General features: G+C 35.7%; 1 protein-coding gene across 2 annotated transcripts in view; it reads left to right on the forward strand.

Moving 5' to 3' along the window:
• Window positions 1–25,437, forward strand: part of LOC101898424 (ribonuclease P protein subunit p25-like protein) — an 80,738-nt gene that overhangs the window by 19,224 nt on the left and 36,077 nt on the right. The window contains exon 1 of one of the 2 annotated variants that reach the window (XM_059125824.1): window positions 244–283. The exons of the other annotated variant lie outside the window; for it this stretch is intronic. The gene's annotated coding sequence lies outside the window, so the exon portion shown is untranslated. Of the gene's footprint in view, window positions 1–243; window positions 284–25,437 lie in introns of those variants that run through there. 2 annotated transcript variants of the gene reach the window in all.

The following is a 25,437-nucleotide window of genomic DNA, read 5'->3' on the forward strand; positions in this document are numbered from 1 at the left end:
AAAAATCTCGGCTGCTGCTGGGATTTTTTTAATTTTTTGCAAAAGAGAAGCAAGTTGTTATCTCTCTATCTCTTTGCATTCATTTTGTTGGCACAGAGTACTCTTCACAATTGAATTTGCACAGAGACAGAGAGAGAGAGAGAGCAGTAATCTTAAATCACAATATCGATCTAACCTGTTCATGTTTGAACGATTTTTGAACAAGCATAAGAGTCTCCTCCACCTGTTTGTTTGTTTGGTTTCTCTCAGTTGAGTTTGGTGGCCGCGTACGCAGCACACACAGGTATGTACTCGAGATCTTTTGCAAAATACCCAAAGAAATCCCCAATTAACATCGTCTTAATGAAGTTATAAGGCGTGAACAAAATTAATTAAATTCCAATAAAAAAAACACCTATAGCAGATCGATTGTTGATATTTTTGTTGTTATCATAAAAGCTGTCAAACATGAAATCTGTATGTTATTACGCTATTAATGTTGGAAATGTCATCATTACGATTTTATTGAAATTTATAGCATGTCTAGATAGATAGATACATGTTTAATGTCACATACAATTACAGCCACAACACGCATTCGCAAAATTAAATGGTCTCACCGAAGTTTGCCGGAATGAAACCATTTCTGCATGGCTTCATAAAAGAGTTGTGAAAATGTTCTGCAGTTGTGTTTCTGCAAACCAACTCCCATAAGACCTCTGAATAGGTGATATATTTTAAAACAAGGTCCTGAAGAAGTCGTCCTCTCGATTTAAACCTCCTTCCTCTATCAAGATCAAAGTTCAACTTTTGATTTTTTACTAATCAAAATATTAGATATTAAACGAAAATATTAGTTAGTTTGCCTACATCCTTTGAAGTATATATTTTTAAAATTCCATAATTTTCAAATCTTGTAGATAAAAACCTTCTAAAAATCTGAGTAAAATATGTATACAACAAGGTCATCTTTTTTAAAAATCGTTAAAATATCAAGCTTTTAGTGCGACGACATGAAAAATATTCCAAAAATCTTTGCCAGGAAGTTTTTAACTAATGTTTCGAAAAAAAAATCCAAGATTTTTGGCTAGAAATTCCCTAAAAACTACGATATTCGATCAGAAGTCCTTTGAAATAATTTCTTAATTTTTTACAAGGTCATCTTTAAAGACGGAGGGATGACTACTTAAAAAAGAAAACATTTCCTAAAAACCCACTATTTATAAACAGATAAGATATAAGCCAAAAGGTCCTTGAAAAATATTTTTTTAAAGATCTGCAATTCCAAGAAATTTTTGGCGAAAACAAAAAAAAATCCATGATTTTTAGCCATATATTCCTTAAAGATACACGGTTCCCCACGTCTTTAGATATATTTTTACAAGGCCTTCCTTGAAAATATTCACAAGTTTTTGCGAATTTCCACGAGTTTTGTCTCTTAAAATTTTTTTATACCCTTAGATAGAAACTTTGTACATCATAATATTATCGTCAAACGTAGGTCGAGTTCGGAGATGAGCAATATCGGTTCTGTCCTTCAGGCACCTCCCCCACAAAATGTCAACATTTTCGAAGAAGACGGATAATCCGCTTTTGCTTCAACTTTACACATCCTAATATTTGCATCAGTGATAGGTCAGGTGCGAAAATGGACAGTATCGGTCCACTCCTCCTACCTCCCCCACAAAAGGTAAATATCTTGAATAATTATAACTCTTATAAAATGTGATGTAAGTGTCCATTTTATGTCCAAATTACACAGATCACAATATTTTTATTAACCCAAGGTCTGGTGTGAAGATGGAATATATCGGTCAAAATTTTAAATATCCATGAAGTTCATAAAACGCGAAATTATCATCCGATTCCATTTAGACATGACATATCTCAATATTTCTATTAACGCAAGATCTGTTATAAAGATGATAGAGATTGGACCCTTTCTTCTGGTACTCGCCCACAAAGGGTCAACATTTTGAATAACCAAAACGAGCATAAAACCCGAAATAAACATCCGGTTCTCTTCATATTTCACGCATCCCATTATTTTTTCTAAAACAAAATATGCGGTGAAAATTTGATATATCGGTCCATTTCATCGGGTACATCTCACACAAAGGGTCAAAATTTTGTATATTCATGAAGCTCATAAAACACGAAATTAACATCCGATTCCAATGGCACATCTCCATATTTCTATCAACCCAAGATCTGTTGTAAGTATGGTAGAGATCGGACCTTTCCTTCTGGTAACTCCCCCATGAAGGGTGAAAGATTTGAATAACCAAAACGATCGTAAAATCCGAAATAAGCATCCGGTTCTCTTCTATAAATTACACACATCACAATATCTTTATTAGCTCAAGGTCTCATGTGAAAATGGAATATATCGAGGTACCAGAAGGAGTCCTCCCTCACAAAGGGTAAAAATTTTGAATGTCCATGAAGCTCATAAAACTCGAAATTAACATTCGATTCCATTCAGACTTGGCACATCTTAATATTTCCATCAACACAAGATATGTTGTAAAGATGGTAGAGATCGGACCATATATTCTGGTATCCCCCTCCCCCACATAGGGTTCAAGATTTGAAAAACAAAATGCCCAAATATAGCGAAATAAGTATCCAACTTCTCTTCAAATTTCACACTTACAAATATAAAAGATTGTGAAGATAATGTACATATATCTGTGAAGCCCTTCTGGTCCCTCACCCACAAAGGATGACAATTTTCAATACAATACTTTTATCTGTCATAACTTGCAAAACAAGTCAGCGATTCTTTACAAATTCCTATATCAAAATATTTCTCTCAACCAGAAACCTGAGATGCATATGGAATTTATGATTTCGCATAAAATTGGATATAAATGTTCGATTTACTTCAAATTTTCCCCCTATCAATATTTTAATCTGAAAATGTATGAAAATGAAATATTTCGGTCGATTGTTTTTTTAACAAGTTCTAAAAGTTACATCTCATGTAAAGTGAAGGAAGTAGTTGATGTAGTCCAAACCTGGCACGCCTCAACATTTATATCATATTTATTTTGGTTCCATACGAATATGACAATATTGGCCCATTCCTTCGGAACCCACTCCATAGAGGCTCAACCATGTGAATAATCATAATAGAAGCCAAAATATATTTAAATAACCAAACATTGGCTTATGGCTTATGGCAACCGATAATTTTTAACTTGTTTTCAGAATCAATTCAAATTCGAAATTAGATACATTTCATGTTCTATAAAATATATATTCGTTGATTTTCTTGTGAAATGCATTCCAAATAAAAATTCAATTTGAAAATACTTGAAGCTTTGGAGAGTTTTTCTCTCCAATGTATGTGGTGATTTGATTGATTGATGTTGCATGCTTGATACTAATTAGGTGGATGGAGGGGGGTCATTAAGATAGTAATTTTGTTTGGCAATTAAGATTCCGAAAACCCACTGAAATTAATAAGAAATATCCCATGGAATAATTTCAAAACTATTGAAACTTTCTGCTCTTCTACTCTCTTAGCCATTAATCCAATAATTTCCCATGGCATAGATGAGAGCCTTGTAGAGAGATTTTTTTTCTCCCAAAGTAGTTAATTTAAATTGTTAGTACAAGGTGGCGCAAAAGTAAATTTCCGATGTTTCTTTTGGTTGTAATTGAAAAAAAAAAACTGATTCTACTTGTGGATTATTTATTTGATCTTCGACAAAATGATGTAAATGACCGCCGCCACAGTTATTGTCAGTTGATCCCTTTTTATGGCATTTTCCATCACTTTGACCAAAACTTCCGGCGCTGGGTCCTCACATTCTGGACGGATATTGTCTTTAAAATCTGAAGTCTGAGGTTTGTTGACATAAACCCGCGACTTCAGGCAATCTTGCTGGCTAGTGCAAATCGCCAAAACGAGGAATTGCATCCTTCAGCATACCGATTGTGGCACTTGTAGTGTGTGTCGTTGCACAGTCCTGTTGCGGCAAAAAGAAGTTGTTGATCATTGCTTTGTAGCGCTCACCATTCACAGTAAGCATTGGGAATGCAACGTCTTGGAAGGAAAAAGGGCCAATGACTCCTCCAGCGAAAACAGCACACCATACAGTGACTTTGAACGGGTTTAATGGCCTTTCGTGGGTTATACGCGGATTTTTAGTACCCCTGAAGCGTAAATTTAGCTTATTAACGCATCCGCCAAGATGGAAATGGGCCTCACCACTCATGATTATTTTTGATCAAAAATCATATTCTTTTTGTTGGTGATTAAGGATGGCTTGAACGTTGAAAAATGTCAAAACAGAACTGACATTAGGGACCAATCGTAAAATGGCCCCTAAACGCCATAATTTTTAAATTTTATTAATTTTATTGAATGAAAGCAAAATATGTCGGAAATAGCATCAAACTTAAGAATAACTTTAAATTTGTTCGAATCGGTCACCTCTGGTACGAATTATGGCATTCAAACGGCCAATGAAACCGTCGCACGCTGCCAGAATGTTGCTTTGCGGTACTTTGGCTCATTTCCGTCGAAGCGGTGAGGTGATCGGCACTTTGGTGTTTTTAGTGCCAACCTTGATTTCCAAAATACTCCAGACACAATAGTCCAACGGATTGGTATCCGGAGATTTTTGTGGCCATTGTGCGCTGGAAGTGAAGTGGGGAACTTCATTTTGTAACCATTTTTGGGTGGCACTTGCTGAGTGCTATTGGAATGTCTAACGTCTGCGGCCAAAATGTTTGCGTGTCCAAGGCTTTAATACACCCTCCAGAATATTTTCGCGATAATATTCGGCATTTATTCTGATGCCACGGTCGATCAATACAAGCGGAGAGCGACCATCGGCTGTTATGGTGTGGGCCACACCCTCACCATGGCCGGCGCTTGAGTTCTGTTGGCCAACCGGAAGTGCACATTTTCAGCTGACCTCTTTGGCAAGTAAACACGATCATTTTGTTTGTTTACAAACTGCTGGACAATTAATGTTTTCTCATCGGAGACGGAGAAAACCAAATTCGGCAGTTCACCACTTTCAGCCAAGCGAGGCAACATTTTAGCTCTTTTGAGTCTATTTTCTTTGTGTTGCGGTGTAAGTTCTTGCACTTTTTGCAATTTCAATGGCTTTACCCCGAGCTCATTGTTTCAATATTTGCCGAATGGAATATTGCGTTATGTTCAGCTCACGAGCCATTTTTCGGCCACTGCGACGCGGGTTTCGATCAAGTCGCTTCTTTACATTTCGAACAATTTCTGCTGATGTTGCTGTTTTCTTCCGTCCACTTCCCTGACATCTGACGGACTACGCTACCTGTATCACAATGACGATCGATGGTACGAGACACAAAAGATTTATTCACATTTAAATGCTGGAGTGCTCTAACTATAGCCACTTGTGTGTTTCTAGTCAAATATAAAGAAATCACACTATCACGCTTGAATTCCATCCTTTTCATAATTTTTTTTTTCTGGAAAATTCTCACCAAAATGCTTGTAAACAATATAATGAATTGTCACTGGAATAATTTTGACAGCTGTCGCACGAGTGGCTTAGAAATGACGGCAGTCTGAAGTTGGTTGCAGTTTTTTTGTGTCATCCTGTATTTCTTTAGAAATTCGGAAAGACAGTCATAGGAGATTTGTTATGAGTTCTCATTCGTATTCTATTTGATATGATTTTTGTTAGATTACACGGAACATTTGATCCAGATTTCGAGAATTCTTTTTTTTTTTTTTTTTTTTTTGAATAAAGATTTCAAATTTGAAAATTTCCCATGTCATTTCAAATAAATTGTATTTCCATTGGTACTTTCCCCGCCAAGAAAAAACCAAAATCTCAAAAAAAAAAAAAAAAAAAACAAATAATTCAATTGACACCTGGGAATATTTCTTTTTTTTCGGTCTCCGTCATTAATGGGTTAATCAAACATTGTTTGATTGCCATTGCTTGTCTGCTGCCGGCTGCTAGTATGCAAAAATAGTTAAAAATATATTTTTGTCTAATCTGGATTAACCCAACGAAGTAATTTCTTCACTTTTTTTTCTGATAAACGGAAGCTGAAAACAACTCAAAAGCAACAAAAAAAAAAAAAAACAAGACATTTACGTCACAACATCATTTCTTTGGTAGATGGCGTGGCATGACATGGCATGGCGTGTGTCGTGACAGCTGAGCAGCACTTTACCGTGTCGTCATTTCGTGCAACTGTCATTTGACAAAAGTCTCTTGAACAGCATTTTTGTGTTTCATTTTTATTACCTAGCACGTGAATCCGTTGATTTGTGTTGTAAGTTAAGCTGTTAGACTGGGAGAGACGAGGGGAGATGGAGTCTTTTTTTTACCCTCAATTTGCAGTTAATTGAAATTTAATTAAAATGCCGTTTTTTCGTTGTTGTTCAAATTATTATTATTGTATAATTCCATGACATTGCGAATTGGGTTTTGTTGTTGTTATACCCTCCACCTTGGAAAGGAGGGTGTATTAACTTTGTCATTCCGTTTGTAACATCCTTAAATATTCGTCTTAGACCCCATAAAGTATATATATTCATAATCAGCATAAAATTCTAAGTCGATTTAACGATGTCCGTCTGTCTGTCTGTCCGTCAGTCTGTCTGTCTGTCTGTCTGTCTGTTGAAATCACGATACAGCTCACATTATTTGACGTAGAGCTCCAAAATTTAGCAGAGCTATTTGCATTGTGTCTAGGATGGTTGGTATTGAAAATGAGATATATCGGTCCACGTTCTGGTATAGTCCCCATATAACGGTACCTCCCGATATTCGGTATTTTGATGATTTATGCCACGTTTTTTCACGGATATGTCTTAAAATTGGTATTTGTAGGTCATAGCAGGTCCCTGAGCGTGTGGCAAAACATTGCATGTATGGGTCCAAAATTTGGTATAGCCCCCATATAACGGTACCTCCAGATATTCGGTAATTTGATGATTTTTGCAACATTTTTTCACGGATTTGTCTGAAAATCGGTATTTGTTGGTCATAATGGGTTCCAGCTCCGGTGGCGAAACATTGCATGTATGGGTCCATGATTTGGTATAGCCCTCATATAACGGTACCTCCCGATATTCGGTATTTTGATGGTTTTTGCCACATTTTTTCACTGATTTGCCTAAAAATTGGTATTTGTGGGTCATAATGGGTCCTAGTTCGTGTGGCGCAACATTGTAATTATAGGTCCACGTTTTGGTATAGCCCCCATATAACGGGACCTCCCGATATTCGGTAATTTGATGATTTTTGCCACATTTTTTTCACGGATTTGTCTGAAATTTGGTATTTGTTGGTCATAATTGGTTCCAGCTTCGGTGGCGAAACATTGCATGCATGGGTCCATTATTTGATATAGCCCCCATATAAAGGTACCTCCCGATATTCGGTATTTTGATGGTTTTTGCCACATTTTTTCACTGATTTGTCTAAAAATTGGTATTTGTGGGCCATAATGGGTCCTAGTTCGTGTGGCGAAACATTGTAATTATAGGTCCACGTTTTGGTGTAGCCCCCATATTACGGTACCTCCCCATAATCGGCATTTTAATGGTTTTTGCCACATTTCTTCTAATGTTTATTTTACCCTAAGGTGGAGGGTATTAAAAGTTTGGCCCGGCCGAACTTAATGTTTTTTTACTTGTTTTCATTTGAAAGACCAGCCACTGCTATAGGAATTTCCATTGGCAAAAAAGAGAGGCAGGTCTGAATGGATTTTTTTTTTTTTTTTGGTTTGAGATATCTATTGGTGTGTGATTTTTTCTTTTTGTTTAAATTAATGACTAAGTGTTTAGTTTTTGAATACATAGTTGCAAAAATCAAAACATTTTTTCGCAATCGGATTTGATTACGTCTATATTATATACATATGCATGCATACATAAATAGATGCATACATTTATAACTAAAACAAACTTAAAAGGCGATGAAATACTGACTGATGGCCTGATACTAGAATCTAAAAAGTTAAAAAGAATCAGTCGGTTTTGCCGACAGATTTAAAATCTCCGTCAATGTTCGATTATTCGATTAATTAAATGTATTTTGACTGCTGTTATGATTATTCAAATTCTTGATCCTCTGTAAAAAAAAGGTTCCGAAGGAATGGCCCAATATAGTGCATTTCGTATCGGACCTAAATAAATATGATATAAATATTGCTATGTGCCAGGTTTCCCTCACTTTAGATATAGCAAGTTGTAAAGACTCCCAGACTCGTTTCGCAAGTTATGGTAGATAAAAGTATTGAAAATTGTAACCCTTTGTGGGAGAGGTAGCAGAAGGGGGTTTGCAGATATATATCATCTTCGCAACATATTATGAGTTAGAAAAAATGTTTATATGTGCGAAATTTGAAGAGAGGTGGATGCTTATTTCGCGTTCCTTGAGCGTTTTGTTTTTCAAAATCTTGAACCCTATGTATGGGGGAGGTACCAGAAAAAATGGTTCGATCTATACCACCTTTATAACAGATCGTGTGTTGATAGAAATATTGAGAGATACCAAGTCTTAATGAAATCGGATGTTAATTTGGCGTTTTATGAGCTTCATGGGTATTCAAAATTTCGATACTTTGTGGGGAGGTACCAGAAGAAATGGTCCGATATCTACCATCTTCATAACAGATCTTGTGTTGATAAAAATATTGAGATGTTCCAAGTCTTGAATGGAATCGAATGCTAATTTCACGTTTTATGTGATTCAGGGATATTCAAAATTTTGGCCGTTTTTTTGGGGGAGGTACCAGAAGGTGTGGACCGATATATTCCATCTTCACAGCAGATCTTGTGTTAGTAGAAATAATAAAATGTGTGAAATATGAAGAGAATCTGATGCTTATTTTGGATTTTATAATCGTTTTCGTTATTCAAAACTTTGACCCTTTGTGGGGTAGGTACCAGAAGGAATGGGCCGATCTCTACCATCTTTATAACAGATCTTGTGTTGATAAAAATATTGAAATGTTCCAAGTCTTGAATAGAATCGAATGTTGATTTCGCGTTTTATGTGATTCAGGGATATTCAAAATTTTGGCCGTTTGTTAGGAAGGTACTAGAAGGTGTGGACCGAAATATTCCATCTTCACAGCAGATCTTGTGTTAGTAGAAATAATAAAATGTGTGAAATATGAAGAGAATCTGATGCTTATTTTGGATTTTATAATCGTTTTCGTTATTCAAAACTTTGACCCTTTGTGGGGGAGGTACCAGAAGAAGTAAACCGATATATCCCATCTTCACAGCACAGCCTGAGTTAGTAGAAATATTGAGATGTTCCAAGTCTTGAATGGAATCGAATGTTGATTTCGCGTTTTATGTGATTCAGGGATATTCAAAATTTTGGCCGTTTTTTGGGGGGAGGTACCAGAAGGTGTGGACCGATATATTCCATCTTCACAGCAGATCTTGTTAAGTAGAAATAATAAAATGTGTGAAATTTGAAGAGAACCGGATGTCTATTATAGATTTTTTTTATCGTTTTCGTTATTCAAAACTTTGACCCTTTGTGGGGGAGGTACCAGAAGTAGTGTGCCGATACAGAGAACATCCGATCTTGTATTAGTAAAAATAATGCCAAGTGTTAACTAGGAAGAGAACATGATGCTTATTTCGGATTTTATAATCGTTTTGGTTATTAAAATCTTAGCCCTTAGTGGGGGAGGTACCAGAAGGAATGTTCCGATCTCTACCATCTTTATAACATACTTTGTGTTGCTGGAAATATTTAGATGTTCCAAGTCTTGAATGGAATCGGATGTTAATTTCGCTTTTTATGAGCTTTATGGATATTCAAAATTTCTTTTCTTTGTTGGGAGAGGTACCAGAAGTAGTGCACCGATATATATCATGTTCACACCAGACCTTGGTTTAATAAAAATATTGTGATGTGTGTAATTTGAAGACAATCGGACTCTTATTTAAGATTTTATACGAGTTAAGATTATTCCGAATGTTAACCCTTTGTGGGGAAGATACTTACCTAGATAGATACCTAGCAATGATGCAAATATCAGGATTTGCAAAGTTGGAGCAAAATCGGATTATCCTTTCTCGTTCTGTGCAGTAAAATATTTTTTTGAAAGTTTCGTCCTCTGGTGGGGTAGGTACCAGAAGGAGTGGACCGATATTGTCCATCTCCGAACTCGATCTAAGTTTGATAAAAATATTACGATGTACCAAGTTTGGACCAAACGGGATACCCCTTCTAGAGTAATCGTCCACATCAGCCAGCCAGACAGGCAGACGGACATCGCTAGATCGACTCCAAATGTCCTAAAATGGATTTGGTCCAAAGAGACCTATGGTCTACAACCATTATTTTGATGAGGCACGTTTTGGCCGTATCAAATGATATATACCCTCTGTAGCCATATGGCTTAGGGTCTAACTAACCATACGGCTGAGGGTATACAAGGTTTACTGTGTCTACTTGGAATTTCGTTAGGTTTTGATATTTCCTAAAATAAGCGTACGAAAGGTACTGAATTTTGTACCATTGCCTTTATGTATAACCGGATATATTTAGAATTTTCAACGTTTCAATTACCTATCTATTGAGTAGATTAAAACCGGGTTCAAGACCCGAATGGGTACTTGGGTCTATGCCAAAAAAAAGTAAATAGATAAATACTTCCTCGCAATCAGGCTAAAAATATCCATCCGTGGGAAAATTTAAAAAAAAAATCAAACTATTTAATTTAAACTAGAATTGTTTCCCTCACTTATCACACCACCCTCGTAATTCATGTTCAAATTTCACACACTATTATTGTTGTTAGCCAAACAATGCAAAATCATTGTTCGCCACAACAACAACAACAGCAGCAGCAACGAAAGTAACAACTCTCTCATCGAAACAAGGGGAATCACTTATCACTTCGGAAACATGGTCCGGGGACATTGGAAACTTTGTTGGAAAAATCAGTGAACCATTACCTCTAAACATAGGTTCTATTCATAACCAATCCGCCGCAAATTGGTATCATTAGCACAACTCGCTTGGAATTACTTAAGCGAATTGCATTGTGAAAAATGTTGAAATTTAAAAAAAAAAAAAAATATTGAAAACTTTTTTTTTTTTTTGGATTTTAGAACGCAAAAATTTTGGCTATTGTTTAGAAAATGGCGCTGGTGTTTACACTGTGGATTCTTGGGGATATATTTTGCAGGTATCTATCTATGTGCCTTGCCTACCTACAAATCTGCGCCTGCAGATAATCAATGTTGATGTTTGTGTTTTGGTTTTTGTTGTTCACTTTGAATTATGACCACTGCTTGGGAATGGAATCCCACTCATTCTCTTTTGAATCATTCGTTGGTGTACTTTTTGGGGGTAATAATCGTGAATGTTTCACCTCCATTCACTTGTGACGTCACACAAACCATGGAATATTTCTTAATTTGGTGTTCAAGAGCATTGAGGGTAATGGTGTGTCGTGAGTCAGCAGTGGAGATTTATAAATTATTACTTCCGTTCGATGAGAAATAAGTGCGAGAGTTGCTATTTATAGAAGAGCACTATACTATATATTAGAACTCCTATGGGAAGTATTCTAGTAAAAGAGGACCTTTGATTGGTTGTCAGAATTTGATTTTTTTTTTGCCAATCCTCAACATGTTCTTGGCATCTTTGTTTGTTATGATGGAATTCGATCGGAAAATAAATTTAAGACTAGAGTGGCCTGGAAATTGTTTAAAAACCCTTTTATCTCAGCTATCATACCACGGAGAAGGTCTCCAATGCCTGAAAAGTCTATGGAAGGTGTTCTGTATTGAATACTTCTCAAAGCTCTTCTATTTGCAGATGACTCCTGAAGGGTCTCATGTATGGGGTTTCTATACATTAAAGAAGAAAGGAGAAAAACTGTTGTTAAAAATCCAAAATCAAGTCCTTTGGTCCTAGAAATAATATTTCTAAAAAATCGGAATTATGTCTTTAAAGGAATAATTAAAAAAAAATCTGGATTATTTCTATAATTGTCCTTGTGAGATGTTCTTAAATATCCATAATTATTTCCAAAAATAATCCTTGGAAACATAATCCTAAAATTCCAAAACGTTCTAAAAAAAATCTCCAAACGTTTGTAGCTCAGATACGCCTTACAACGATTCTTTATACCCTTCAATAAATTACAGTTTACTGATCTTTTGATCCTTGAAAATAGCTCGTTTTTTGTCGTTCTCTGCTCGAAAAAATATCCTCACAAAAATCCTGCTTCATTAGTCCATAAATAACAAACCACTTTTAATTGTATTCGTCCCTCAAAAATATCCATCCACGTTTCTTGCTCTAATAGTCCTTGAATACATATTCTTTAAAATTTCCAGATTCAAGGTCTTCGAAAAAAACAGTTTAGGAATCCAGATTTATAGCTTAGATAGACTTTGAAAAATCCGACATTAGAAACTTGAAGAGTCCTTGCAAAAATATCCTTTAAATATTCTGATAGTCCTTGAAAAACATCCATGTTTCTAGCTCCGAGAGTCCCATAATAATTTTATTCTTGAAAACCCCACCCTCTTAGTCTATGAAATAATATTTTTAAAAAATCCACGTCTGGTGGTCTTTTGGTCCTTAAAATAATATTTTTAAAAAATCCACGTCTGGTGGTCTTTTGGTCCCTAAAATAATATTTTTATAAAATCCACGTCTGGTGGTCTTTTGGTCCGTAAAATAATATTTTTAAAGAATCCAATATTCTAAAAAAAAACTCCATTTGTTGGTCCTTGAAAGAAATATTCTTTAAAAAATCCACGTCTGGTGGTCCTTAAACAAATATTTTAAAAATATCCACGTCTGTTGGTCCTTAAAAAAATGTTTAAAAAAATCCACGACCATTGGTCCTTTAAAAAATATTTAAAAAAAATCCTCATCTGTTGGTACTAAAAAAAAATATTTTAAAAAGATTCCACGTCTGTTGGTCCTTGAAAGAAATATTCTTTAAAAAATTTACGTCTGTTGATCCTTACAAAATATTCTTAAAAAATTTACGTCTGTTGATCCTTACAAAATATTCTTAAAAATTTTACGTCTGTTGATCCTTAAAAAATATTTTTAAAAAATAAACGTTTGTTGGTCCTTAAAAACTATTCTTTAGAAAATCCACGTCTGTTGGTCCTTGAAAACTATTCTTTAGAAAATCCACGTCTGTTGGTCCTTGAAAAATATTCTTTAGAAAATCCTGTTGGTCCTTAAAAAATATTTAAAAAAAATCCACATCTGTAGGTTCTAATTTTTTTTTATTTTTTTTAAATCCATGTCTGTTGGTCCTTAAAAATATTTTAAAAAAATCCACATCTGTAGGTTCTAATTTTTTTTAAATCTACGTCTGTTGGTCCTTGAAAAATATTCTTAAAAAAATCCACGTCAGTTGGTCCTTGAAACATATTCTTTAGAAAATCCACGTCTGTTGTTCCTTGAAAAATATTCTTTAGAAAATCCACGAATGTTGGTCCTTAAAAAATATTATTTAAAAAAATCACGTCTATTGGTCCTTAAAAAATATCCACATCTTTAGTTCTAAAATTTTTTTTAAAAATCCAAAAAAATCCTTTAAAAAATCCACGTCTGTTGGTCCTTAAAAACATTTAAAAAAAAACAAATCTGTTGGTCCGTAAATAAAAAATTCTTAAAAAATCCAGGTTTGTTGGTCCTTGAAAGAAATATTCATTTAAAAATCCACGCCTGCGGGTCCTTGAAAATATTCTTTAAAAGATCCGTGTCTGTTGGTCCTTGAAAATTATTCTTTAGAAAATCCACGTCTGTTGGTCCTTGAAAACTATTCTTTAGAAAATCCACGTCTGTTGGTCCTTGAAAAATATTCTTCAGAAATTCCTGTTGGTCCTTAAAAAATATTAAAAAAAAAATCCACATCTATAGGTTCTAATTTTTTTTAAATCCACGTCTGTGGTCCTTAAAAATATTTAAAAAAAAATCCACATCTGTAGGTTCTAATTTTTTTAAACCCACGTCTGTTGGTCCTTGAAAAATATTCTTAAAAAAATCCACATCTGTTGGTCCTTGAAAAATATTCTTAAAAAAATCCACGTCAGTTGGTCCTTGAAAAATATTCTTAAAAAATCCAGTATTGGGAAAATATATAGTTTTTCCTCTTCTTATTATCGAGGAACTTCCCCGTATATATCTGCCTTTTAAGCGGAACGCACAACGATATTCAATTTTATAGAATATTTATTAAGAAACAAATTGTTGTTAACAAATTGAAATTCAGAACAAGACAATTATACAATTAAATTGTTTGACATTTTCAAACTAGAAAATCACAAAGCTTTTCAAAGAAGAATATGTTTGTTGAAATAAATTAAAACAAAGTATTTTCAAAGTGTTTTTCCAACACTCCACCACAACATGCATATTCTTCACGTTTTGATTTACTTCAAATTGATTAGACTGACAAATTTTTGATGTTTCGACTTTGCTAGGTTTTTTGTAAATATGTCGGCAACCATATCATTCGTTGGACAATAAACCAATTTTATTGTATTTGATTTTATTAAATCTCTTATGTGATGGTATTTGATGTCCACATGTTTTGTCCGTTTATGATGAACCGGGTTATATGCCAATTGCAAAGCACCTTGATTGTCGACATTGATAGGAACGCAGTTTTCTTGCAGAAATCCCAGTTCGTGAAGTAATCGACTTAAATATACAGCTTCCTTCGATGCGTTAGAAGTTGACACATACTCTGCTTCGGTACTGCTCAAAGCGACAATATCTTGTTTCTTGGATTCCCAAGAAATCACACAATTTCCAATAAAAAATACTGATCCAGAATATGACTTTCTATCTGTAGTACATCCTCCCCAATCAGCATCTGCGTAACCAATGAGTTTGCCATTTCCACAACTAAAGTGAAGTTTCATATCTTTAGTACCTTTTAAATATCTTAGAATGTGTTTTGCTGCTGTCCAATGTTCTAAGTGTGGATCCGCATTTCTTTGCGAAAGCTTGGTAACTGAATGGAGTATATCAGGGCGAGTTGTCAGAGCCAAGTAAAGCAGGGAACCGATCAAAGATTGGTATTCGGTGGGATCTATTTTCCTGCATTCACCTTCACAATTACTCTGAAAACCAGGAGTCAGTGGCACTGAAACTGGTCTACAATTCTCCATACCGTACTCCTTTAACATTTCGTTTATAAAATTAGTTTGAGATATTTTAATTTCACCGGTTTTTCCATCTCGATGAAACTCCATTCCCAGGAAGTGCTCTAACAGTCCTTTATCAGTCACTTCGAAATTGGTTGCAATTTCTTCCTTAAGTTTCAAAATTTCGTTTTCATTTTCACATCCAACTATTAAATCATCCACATAGACAGCTATTAACATCAAATGACCGTTTAGATTTGATTTATACATACAAGGTTCGTTGTCACATCTGAGAAATCCTATCTTGCACAGAAAGTTATTTAGCGTTAAGTTCCATTCCCGACCCGCTTGTTTAAGGCCATAAAGGGATTTGTTTAAGCGCAGAACTTTATTTTTGTTTTTTTCATCGATAAATCCTTCTGGCTGACGCATATAGATTTCTTCGTGCAATTCTCCGTTTAAATACGCCGTGACTACATCTAGTTGATGTAAATGCATTTTGTGTTCTACCGCTAATGCAAGTAACATTCGAATAGTGGAATATCTTACTGTTTCATTGTAGTCTATGCCGAATTTCTGACTACAACCTTTAGCGACTAGCCGTGCCTTATGTCGCTCCACCTGTCCTTTCCTATTTTTCTTGATTGCAAAAACCCATTTGCAATTGATTGCCTTACATCCATGCGGAAGATCTTGCATTGTCCACGTATTATTTTGATGGTGTGATAACATTTCATTTTCCATGGCTTGTTTCCATTTAGCAGATAATTTACTGGATATTGCTTCTTTATACGTTTTAGGAATACCATCCTCCACCACATTATTCAGTAAGTTATGTTCTTTTCGGGGTCGACCAGGTTTACCAGTTCTAATAATCTTTGGTCTACCTCTTCCTCTTTGAACAGTTGCAGGTTCAGGATTTTCTTGTTCATCTGAAGAAGTAAATCCCAAAAAATCTTCTGTATCTTGAAAATTGTCATCCGAACTTGAATGTTCATCATTGAGTTCTATATTCATTTCCTGTGTTTCTTCCACTTCGGTAGATACCAGAGATTCAAAATTTTCAGGTGGCACATAAAAATACAATTCTGGTGTTTGCTCTTGTGATTTTTCTAATGCCTTATCTTCATCAAAAATGACGTCCCGTCTTTCCATAACTTTTTCAGATTTAGGATCGTAGAGCCTATAGGCTTTAGACACTAGTGAGTATCCAACCATGACCATTTTCTCGCCTTTTTCTTGAAATTTTCCTCTTGCGTTTTTGTTCAGCGCAACAGCTTTAGAACCAAAAACTCTCAAATGATTAACACTTGGTTTCCGCCCAGACCATACCTCCATTGGAGTAGTATTTTCCAAACTTTTTGACGGACTTCTATTTCTTAGATATGTTGCAGTAGCAACCGCTTCGGCCCACAATCTTTGATCAAGCCCTGATTCAATAAGAAGACAACGTCCCATTTCAACTAATGTACGATTTGCTCTCTCCGCTACACCATTTTGTTGTGGGGTGTAGGGAACAGTTAATTGTTGTTTAATTCCATTAGTTTCAAGGTACTTGTTAAATTCGTTGGAAAGATATTCTCCACCATTATCGCTTCTTAATGCTTTAATTTTGCAGCCAGTTTGCAACTCCACCATGGTTTTGAATGTCTTAAACTTTTCGAAAACTTCTGACTTTTTCTTTATAAAATATGTGAATATTCTGCGGGATTTATCATCAATAAATGTCACGAAGTACTTTGATCCACCTACAGAATCAACTTTCATCGGACCACATACGTCGGAATGAATTACTTCAAGCAATTCCTTTGATTTTCTCTCCGATTGTTTGGGAAAAGATGCAGCGTGGATTTTCCCAATCATGCACACATCACATTTCTCGCCACTGTGTGAATTGAATGTCATGCCATTGACCAAATTCTTAGAAGATAACTCTTTCAGGCTTTGATAATTTAAGTGGCCAAATCGTCTATGCCATAGACTATCGGAAGTATTAATAGAAAAAATTTGGTTACTTACAGGTTGAGCATCGAAGACGAACAAATCATTTTTCCTGGCAGCTCTAAAAAGTGTACGGCCTTCATCCGTAATCACAGCACCATTTTTGAAAAAATTCACCGAACATCCATTTTCAACCATCTTGTTTACGGAAATAAAGTTTCCATTCAATTCAGGACAATAGATTACATTCTTCAGTTTAATCTTGCATCCGTTTACTCGCAATTCGACGAATCCCTTTCCTTTGGCTTGGATGACTTTCTTGTCTGCTAACATAATGGTCTCTTCTGAATCTTCAAGACTTGTAAAATAATTCTTCATGGAGCACATATGGCTTGTCGCTCCACTGTCGACACACCATTGCATTAAATCATTCTCTGTTTGCGTTCCGGCTGCAACAGCAATTACTGTGAATGATTTATGTTCACCATCTTTGAACTTGCATTTGTTAGCGTAGTGACCTTTTTTACCACAAACAAAACATGCACCTTTTTCATTTCTTCGATCACCTTTCTTACCACCATTTCTTTTTGCCTTGACACCAACAGCTCCGAATGCTTGCTGATTTGTAGATACGCTTCCATTTGTACTTTGTTCTCGCCGATCCCATTCTTCCAGCAATTTCTGTTTTAGAACCATAAGCGTAGGAAGACTGTCCCTTGTTTCCATGGCAATTACAAAATTGTCAAAATCTTTTTCCAAACTCGACAATAGGATTATTACCAAAAGTTCCTCCTGGATTTGTATACCAGCTTCTGCCAATTGATCTGAAATACTAGAGAATTTGTTCAAATATTCAGACATATTTGAGCTGTCCTTCATGCTGAGATTTAATAGCTTCTTATACAATGACACTTTTTGCATAGGACCACTAGGTTTATACACATCCTTTAGCTTTTCCCAGGCATCATTTGACGTACTGCAATTCTTGATATAGTTCAGCTGCGAAGGCTTCACACAAAGAGTCAAAGAAGCAAGAGCCTTTTCATCAACATCATCCCATGCTTGTTGTTGTTCTGCAGTCAAATTCGGGATTTTTTTCGCATCACCATTTACATGTTTCCAGCATCCTGTGTGAATTAGCACACTGCGCATTTGCACGGACCATGTCTCATAGTTATGTTCATCTAGCTTCTCAATCTGGAACATTGGAGACGTCGCCATGACAATTCTTTTCTATGTTCTTGCGTTAACCATAAAATCCAATTCCGCTTAAAATAGACCACAACGCCCTGGGCCCATAACCTATTTGGGAAATATATAGTTTTTCCTCTTCTTATTATCGAGAAACTTCCCCGTATATATCTGCCTTTTAAGCGGAACGCACAACGATATTCAATTTTATAGAATATTTATTAAGAAACAAATTGTTGTTAACAAATTGAAATTCAGAACAAGACAATTATACAATTAAATTGTTTGACATTTTCAAACTAGAAAATCACAAAGCTTTTCAAAGAAGAATATGTTTGTTGAAATAAATTAAAACAAAGTATTTTCAGACAAAGTGTTTTTCCAACATCCAGGTCTGTTGGTCCTTGAAAAATATTCTTAAAAAAATTCACGTCTAAAATATCCACATCTGTAGTCCTAATTTTTTTTTTAAAAATCTAAAAAAATCCTTTAAAAAATCCACGTCTGTTGGTCCTTGAAAACTATTCTTTAGAAAATCCACGTCTGTTGGTCCTTGAAAAATATTCTTCAGAAATTCCTGTTGGTCCTTAAAAAATATTTAAAAAAAATCCACATATATAGGTTCTAATTTTTTTTTAAATCCACGTCTGTTGGTCCTTAAAAATATTTTAAAAAATCCACATCTGTAGGTTCTAATTTTTTTTTAAACCCACGTCTGTTGGTCCTTGAAAAATATTCTTAAAAAAATCCACATCTGTTGGTCCTTAAAAAATATTCTTAAAAAATCCACGTCTGTTGGTCCTTGAAAAATATTCTTAAAAAATCCAGGTCTGTTGGTCCTTGAAAAATATTTAAAAAAAATCCACGTCTTTCGGTCCTTGAAAAATATTCTTAAAAAAATCCACGTCAGTTGGTCCTTGAAACATATTCTTTAGAAAATCCACGAATGTTGGTCCTTAAAAAATATTATTTAAAAAATTCACGTCTATTGGTCCTTAAAAATATCCACATCTATAGTCCTAGAAATTTTTTTTAAAAATCCAAAAAAATCCTTTAAAAAATCCACGTCTGTTGGTCCCTAAAAAATATTTAAAAATAAAACCAAATCTGTTGGTCCTTAAATAAAAAATTCTTTAAAATTCCAGGTTTGTTGGTTCTTGAAAAAAATATTCATTAAAAAATCCACGCCTGCGGGTCCTTGAAAATAATCTTTAAAAGATCCATGTCTGTTGGTCCTTGAAAAATATTCTTGAAAAAAAATCCAAATCTGTTGGTCCTTAAAAATATTCTTTAGAAAATCCACGTCTGTTGGTCCTTGAAAAATATTATTTAGAAAATCCACGTCGGTTGGACCTTGAAAAAATATTCTTTAAAAAAATATTCTTTAAAAGAAAAATTTACGTTTGAGGGTGTCGGTTCGTAAAATTTTTTTCTAAAAATACCAAGTTTTTTGAAAGTAAAAGTAAAAAATCACATTTTTGTATTGTTCCTTGAGAAAATCCTTGCATATTGGTCTGTTGGTCTTGGTCGAAAAAAATTCCCATAAAATCCAATTATTTTGGTCCTTCAAAAAGAAAGTCCAATAAAACCAGCAATTTAAAAACTTAAAACATTTTTTTACCTGCGTCATGTGACGGTGGGCGGGTAGAATATTTCCCCCCAAAAGCAAAAGAAAATTCGTGATTTTTCATTTCCCCGAAAAAGAAAGAAAACGCCAGCGTTTCAGTTTCTTTTGAAGGTTTGTCAAACATCAACGACGATCGAGGAAATGTTCGAATAGATTAGTCCAAATGCCTTTCAGTCTTCAAAGCAATGTCAGCAACTAAACTTATCCGTACAACATGGCGGGGGTGATGTACATTGACTGATAAACAAAATAGTACATCTTCTTCTGGCGTATCGAAAATCTAATCTATCAAAAGATTAGCTTCATTCGAAATATTTGGAATAGGCAATGACCTCTAGCAAATCGCAGCACTCGTGCCGCAAGATTGATGTTTTTTCCGCCGGCTGGGGGGCCTATTGTGTTGCCAAACTATTTCGAACCTTCTTCGAAAAAAAAAAAAAATTATAAATTCAGAGTTCATAAAAATTAATGATGAGCTATGACAAAAAATTCCACTAGCCTCAATTTTTTACTAACAAATGATATCAACAAAAATATTGAGGTGTAAAAAAATTGACAAAGGTACTGGAAACAAATACCAAAATTTATTTGGGAATTCCCCCCACCACCACGACCACCCGAATAAAGTTGGCATCTCTATTTACTTTCTTTTACGCAAATTATCTAATTCGCTTCGCTTCATTTGCTGTTGGTGATTTTGTTGTTGTTCGTTTGAGAGTATCGAACTTGCCTGTGCGTATGACTCATTCCGCCGATTTTGTATTAACTTGGTCAACATTCGAAAATCATGCTGGCAAAACACCCATCATTCCCTCCCCCTCTCTGTCTCTTTCCGATTTATTTGTTGGTTTGCAATGGCCCCCACAAAATCAATGGTCCTCACTACCAACCGCCGACAGGGCCAACAAACATAGGTGGGTTTGCTATGTTTAGCTTGAAATGTGTCTGTTAACAATGATTTGGCATAATTGTTGTTGTTGTTATTTTTCCTGGCATAATTCATGTTAAGTGTTTTTATTGTTGTTGTCATTTAAAATGAACTTAAACTACAAAGATGTAGAGTAGAGATGTACGGGTTTGAGTATGAGAGGGAGCTACAGTGGTGATCGCTTGTTTAGGTTACGACGAGGATACAAATCGTGAAAAATGTCGTGATCAATTTCCAACGTTTTGAGCGGAAGCTCCGGCTGTAGAATCGAGTTGTTCAGAGCTTTACATATTTTTAAAGATTTTTAAAGAAAAGAAGAAGGGCCCTAAGCACACTATGACAAGACATTTAAGTCCTACACTTAATATAAAAACCAGGTTTTTATACCCTCCACCATGGGTAGGAGGGTATATTAACTTTGTCATTCCGTTTGTAACACCTCTAAATATTCGTCGTAGACCCCATAAAGTATATATATTCATAATCAGCATAAAATTCTAAGACGATTTAGCGATGTCCGTCTGTCTGTCCGTCTGTCTGTCTGTCTGTCTGTCCGTCTGTCTGTCTGTTGAAATCACGATAGAGCCCACATTATTTGACGTAGAAATTTGGCACAAATGTGTGTATTGTCCCTAGAATGGTTGGTATTGAAAATGAGATATATCGGTCCACGTTCTGGTATAGTCCCCATATAACGGTACCTACCGATATTCGGTATTTTGATGATTTATGCCACATTTTTTCACGAATTTGTCTGAAAATTGGTATTTGTAGGTCACAACGGGTCCCTGAGCGTGTGGCAAAACATTGCATGTATAGGTCCACGTTCTGGTATAGTCCCCATATAACGGTACCTCCCGATATTCGGTATTTTGATGATTTATGCCACATTTTTTCACTGATTTGTGTAAAAGTTGGTATTTGTGGGTCATAATGGGTCCTAGTTCGTGTGGCGAAACATTGTAATTATAGGTGCACGTGTTGGTGTAGCCCCTATATAACGGTACCTCGAGATATTCGGCATTTTAATGTTTTTTGCCACATTTCTTCTAATGTTCTTTTACCCTAGGGTGGAGGGTATTAAAAGTTTGGCCCGGCCGAACTTAATGTTTTTTTACTTGTTTATTCTTCTCCTCCCTTTGGTTTCCCTCCGTCGAAAATGTTTCTCCTGAAAATAGGTACTTGGAGTTAGGGACGAAATTATAGATTACTATACCTAAACAGTTGATCACCATTGTAAATTCACTATGGAACCCGGCCAATGTAAAATTCTGCACAATGGGACAGGAAAATATTAACCCCTGGCTACAGAGGGTATTTGATACGGCCAAAACGTGCCTCAACGAAATAATGGTTTTATAGCCTAGGTCTAATTGGACCAAATCCGTTTAGGGACATTGGGAGACGATATAGCGATGTACGTCTGTCCGTCTGTCTGTTGGCTGGTGCGCACGATAACTCTAGAATACAGTATCCGATGTAGTCTTAACCTGGTACATCGTAATATTATTATCAAACTTAGATTGAATTCGGAGATGGGCAATATCGGCCCACTCCTTCTGGTACCTCTCCCACAAAAGGTCAAAATTTACAAAAAAAAAAGGATAATCCGATTTTGCTCCAACTTTGCAAATCATAATATTTGCGTCAATGGTAGGTCAGGTGAGAAAACGGACAATATCGGTCCACTCTATTAAGTACCTACCCCACAGAAAATTTTGAACAATTATAACTCTTATAAAATGTGAAATGAGAGTCCGATTGTCACCGAATTACACACATCACAATATTTTTATTGACCCAAGGTCGGGTGTGAATATGAAATATACGAGTCCACTTCTTCCTTTACCTCCCCCACGAAGGGCCAAAATTTTGAATATCCATGAAGCACATTGAACGCGAAATTCACATCCAATTCCATTCAAACTTGGCACATCTCAATATTTCTATCAGTACACGTTCTGTTATAAAGATGGTAGAGGTCGGAACATTACTTTTGGTACCGCCCCCATAAAGGGCCAACATTTTGAATAGTGAAAAGGAGCATAAAATCCGACATAAGCATCTGGTTCTCTTCAAATTTCGCACATCCCATTATTTCTACTAACACAAGATCTGCTGTGAAGATGGGAGACATTGGCGCACTGCTTCTGGTACCTTCCCCACAATGGCATCAAAATTTTTAATATCTATGAAGCTCATAAAACGCGAAATTAATATCCGATTCCATTCAGGCTTGGTACATCTCAATTTTTCCATCAACACAAGATCTGTTACAAAGGTGGTTGAGATCGGACCATTCCTTCTGCTACCGCCCCCACAACGGGTCAACATTTTGAATAACCAAAACGAGCATAAAATCCGACATAGGCATCTGGTTCTCTTTTAATTTCGCACATCCCATTATTTCTACTAACACAAGATTTGCTGTGAAAATGGGATATATCGGCGCACTCCTTCTGGTACCTCCCCACAAATGCATCAAAATGTTGAATATCTATGGAGCTCACGGTAACGAGCGATGGTACCTGACACAACAGATTTATTCACATTTAAATGCTGGAGTGCTCTAACGATAGCCAATTCTGGTTTTCCAGCCAAATTTAAAGAAGTCACACTATCACGCTTGAATTCCATCACAAATAACTTTTTTTCTGGAAAATTCTCACTAAAATCCTTTCGTACGCTTGTAAACCATATAATGAGCTGTCACTGGAAAAATTTTAACAGCTATCGGACGAGTGGTTTAGAAGTGACAGCAATCTGAAGTTGGTTGCAATTTTTTCATCTCAACCTGTATATCATATCAAGCGATATAGTCCAAATATGGAAATAGAGGTGTTGTATAATATTGGCCACCTCCCTCGTAACATCCCCCCATAAAGGCTCAACATGAGCCTTTACAGTTGGCAAAATATGTTCAAATAAACAGACAATAGCTGCGGGTATACATCCGTCGATAAAGCCCGAGTGATACTTTTTAACTTGTTTTTCCTGCAAATTCCTCCACACATCGCCCACTGTGCACCAACGAAGCATAAAAACGTTAATCATGCGCAAAACATTTATTGCCCCTTGTTATTTGATCATTAAAAAAGGTGTCTCTCTCTCGACACCGCCATGGAAACGGGTTGTTGTTGGTAGGTGGCGGCATTCAATAATTTTCAACGTTTCTTTTAAGGTCCATATTCCAATTTTATTGGCAAATGACGTCGTAAGTCTAAAAATAGCCCAACAACGCAATGAAGAGATCGTAAATCGAAAGATGGCATTCCAAACACGAAGGTTGGCAAGCTGGGCCAGCACACTTCATGATTTTATGAGTGACCGACAGACTGACCGACTTGCTGGCCTGATGGGTGGGCTTCATTGTCACGCCGTTATACAAAAACGAAAAACATCATCAAATCGCTCATTAATAATAATAGCAACATCGACAGCAGCAGCAGCAAGCTGTGGCCATAATTGGTATTAGTTTTGAATATTAAATGGCAATGGTCGGTACCAGGAGCAGCACACCATTTATGCCTGGAGGCGGGGTCAAACTCTATGCGAAATGTAGTTATTTTTTGGTGAAATACAATATTTTGGGTTTCTTGGAATATTTCGATGGTTAATAGATGCGACACGTTTCTTTCGTTTTCGTTGTCTCACTTGGCAACCGATTTGGAAATGTTTTTGTTTATTCTGAGATCCGTTTGCCGCTTGTCACATTCATATTCTTATGTGTCGATATGGTCGTCCACTTTGGCATCAGGTCGCTTGATCAGCATTCTTTGGTGTGTGACGTTATTTTATGATTCGGGGAATACCACAGCGTCGATTCATTGCTAATCGATTCGAAGCGACTTGACTTGAATGAGGAAATGTTGAGTATTGAGATAAAAATGTACTAATTCGATCTTTTGTTGATTTTTAGAATTGATTTCATATTGCAGATTTTTTTTTTATTACTCAATAATATATTTAATTCAATTAGCGGAATTAATTTGTGTTTTAACCCATTCAGGATCAATTAAAATGAGCAATTTAATATTGAAGATAATACTTTGTATGAATCTGCAATACTCTTTTAAAAATAGACACCTTCCAAGGAAATCCTCAAAATTTTAAAATCTTCAATCATATATGGGTCGTAGCGGTTCCCGGTATTTATAGATTTTATGTTCTTCTACAAGACAATCACATGAAGGACCCTCATAACTAATTTTTGTCATAGACTGTAGTACCGATTCCGAACTTCAAATACAAAATGTGAAACAATTTCGGTGAAAAATGGCGCTAAAATAATCAAAATATCGAATATCGGGAGTTATCGTTATATGGGACTATACGAAGACGTGGACCTGCATACGCGATCCATAACAATGACAAAGTTATTATACCCTCCATAGTATGGTGGAGGGTATAATAATGAGCTGAATACTATTCGGTTCAGTGCATTGTGCAATTTACGACTTTTCGTACCCAACTTTTTCGAAAGACCCTAATGTCCCCTAAAAATTGATTCTTCATCCATGCCATTATTGTTACGTCCACCTAACCAAAATAGTAGCATCACATCATTTAATCAGAGCAGTTTAACGTCACAAATAAACAAATGTTGCTGGGTCCCCAGTGGGCGTTTGTTCGGCCGGACTAAAAACA

The sequence above is a fragment of the Musca domestica genome, unplaced genomic scaffold (genome assembly GCF_030504385.1).
Source record: "Musca domestica strain aabys unplaced genomic scaffold, Musca_domestica.polishedcontigs.V.1.1 35, whole genome shotgun sequence".
Lineage (NCBI taxonomy): Eukaryota > Metazoa > Arthropoda > Insecta > Diptera > Muscidae > Musca > Musca domestica.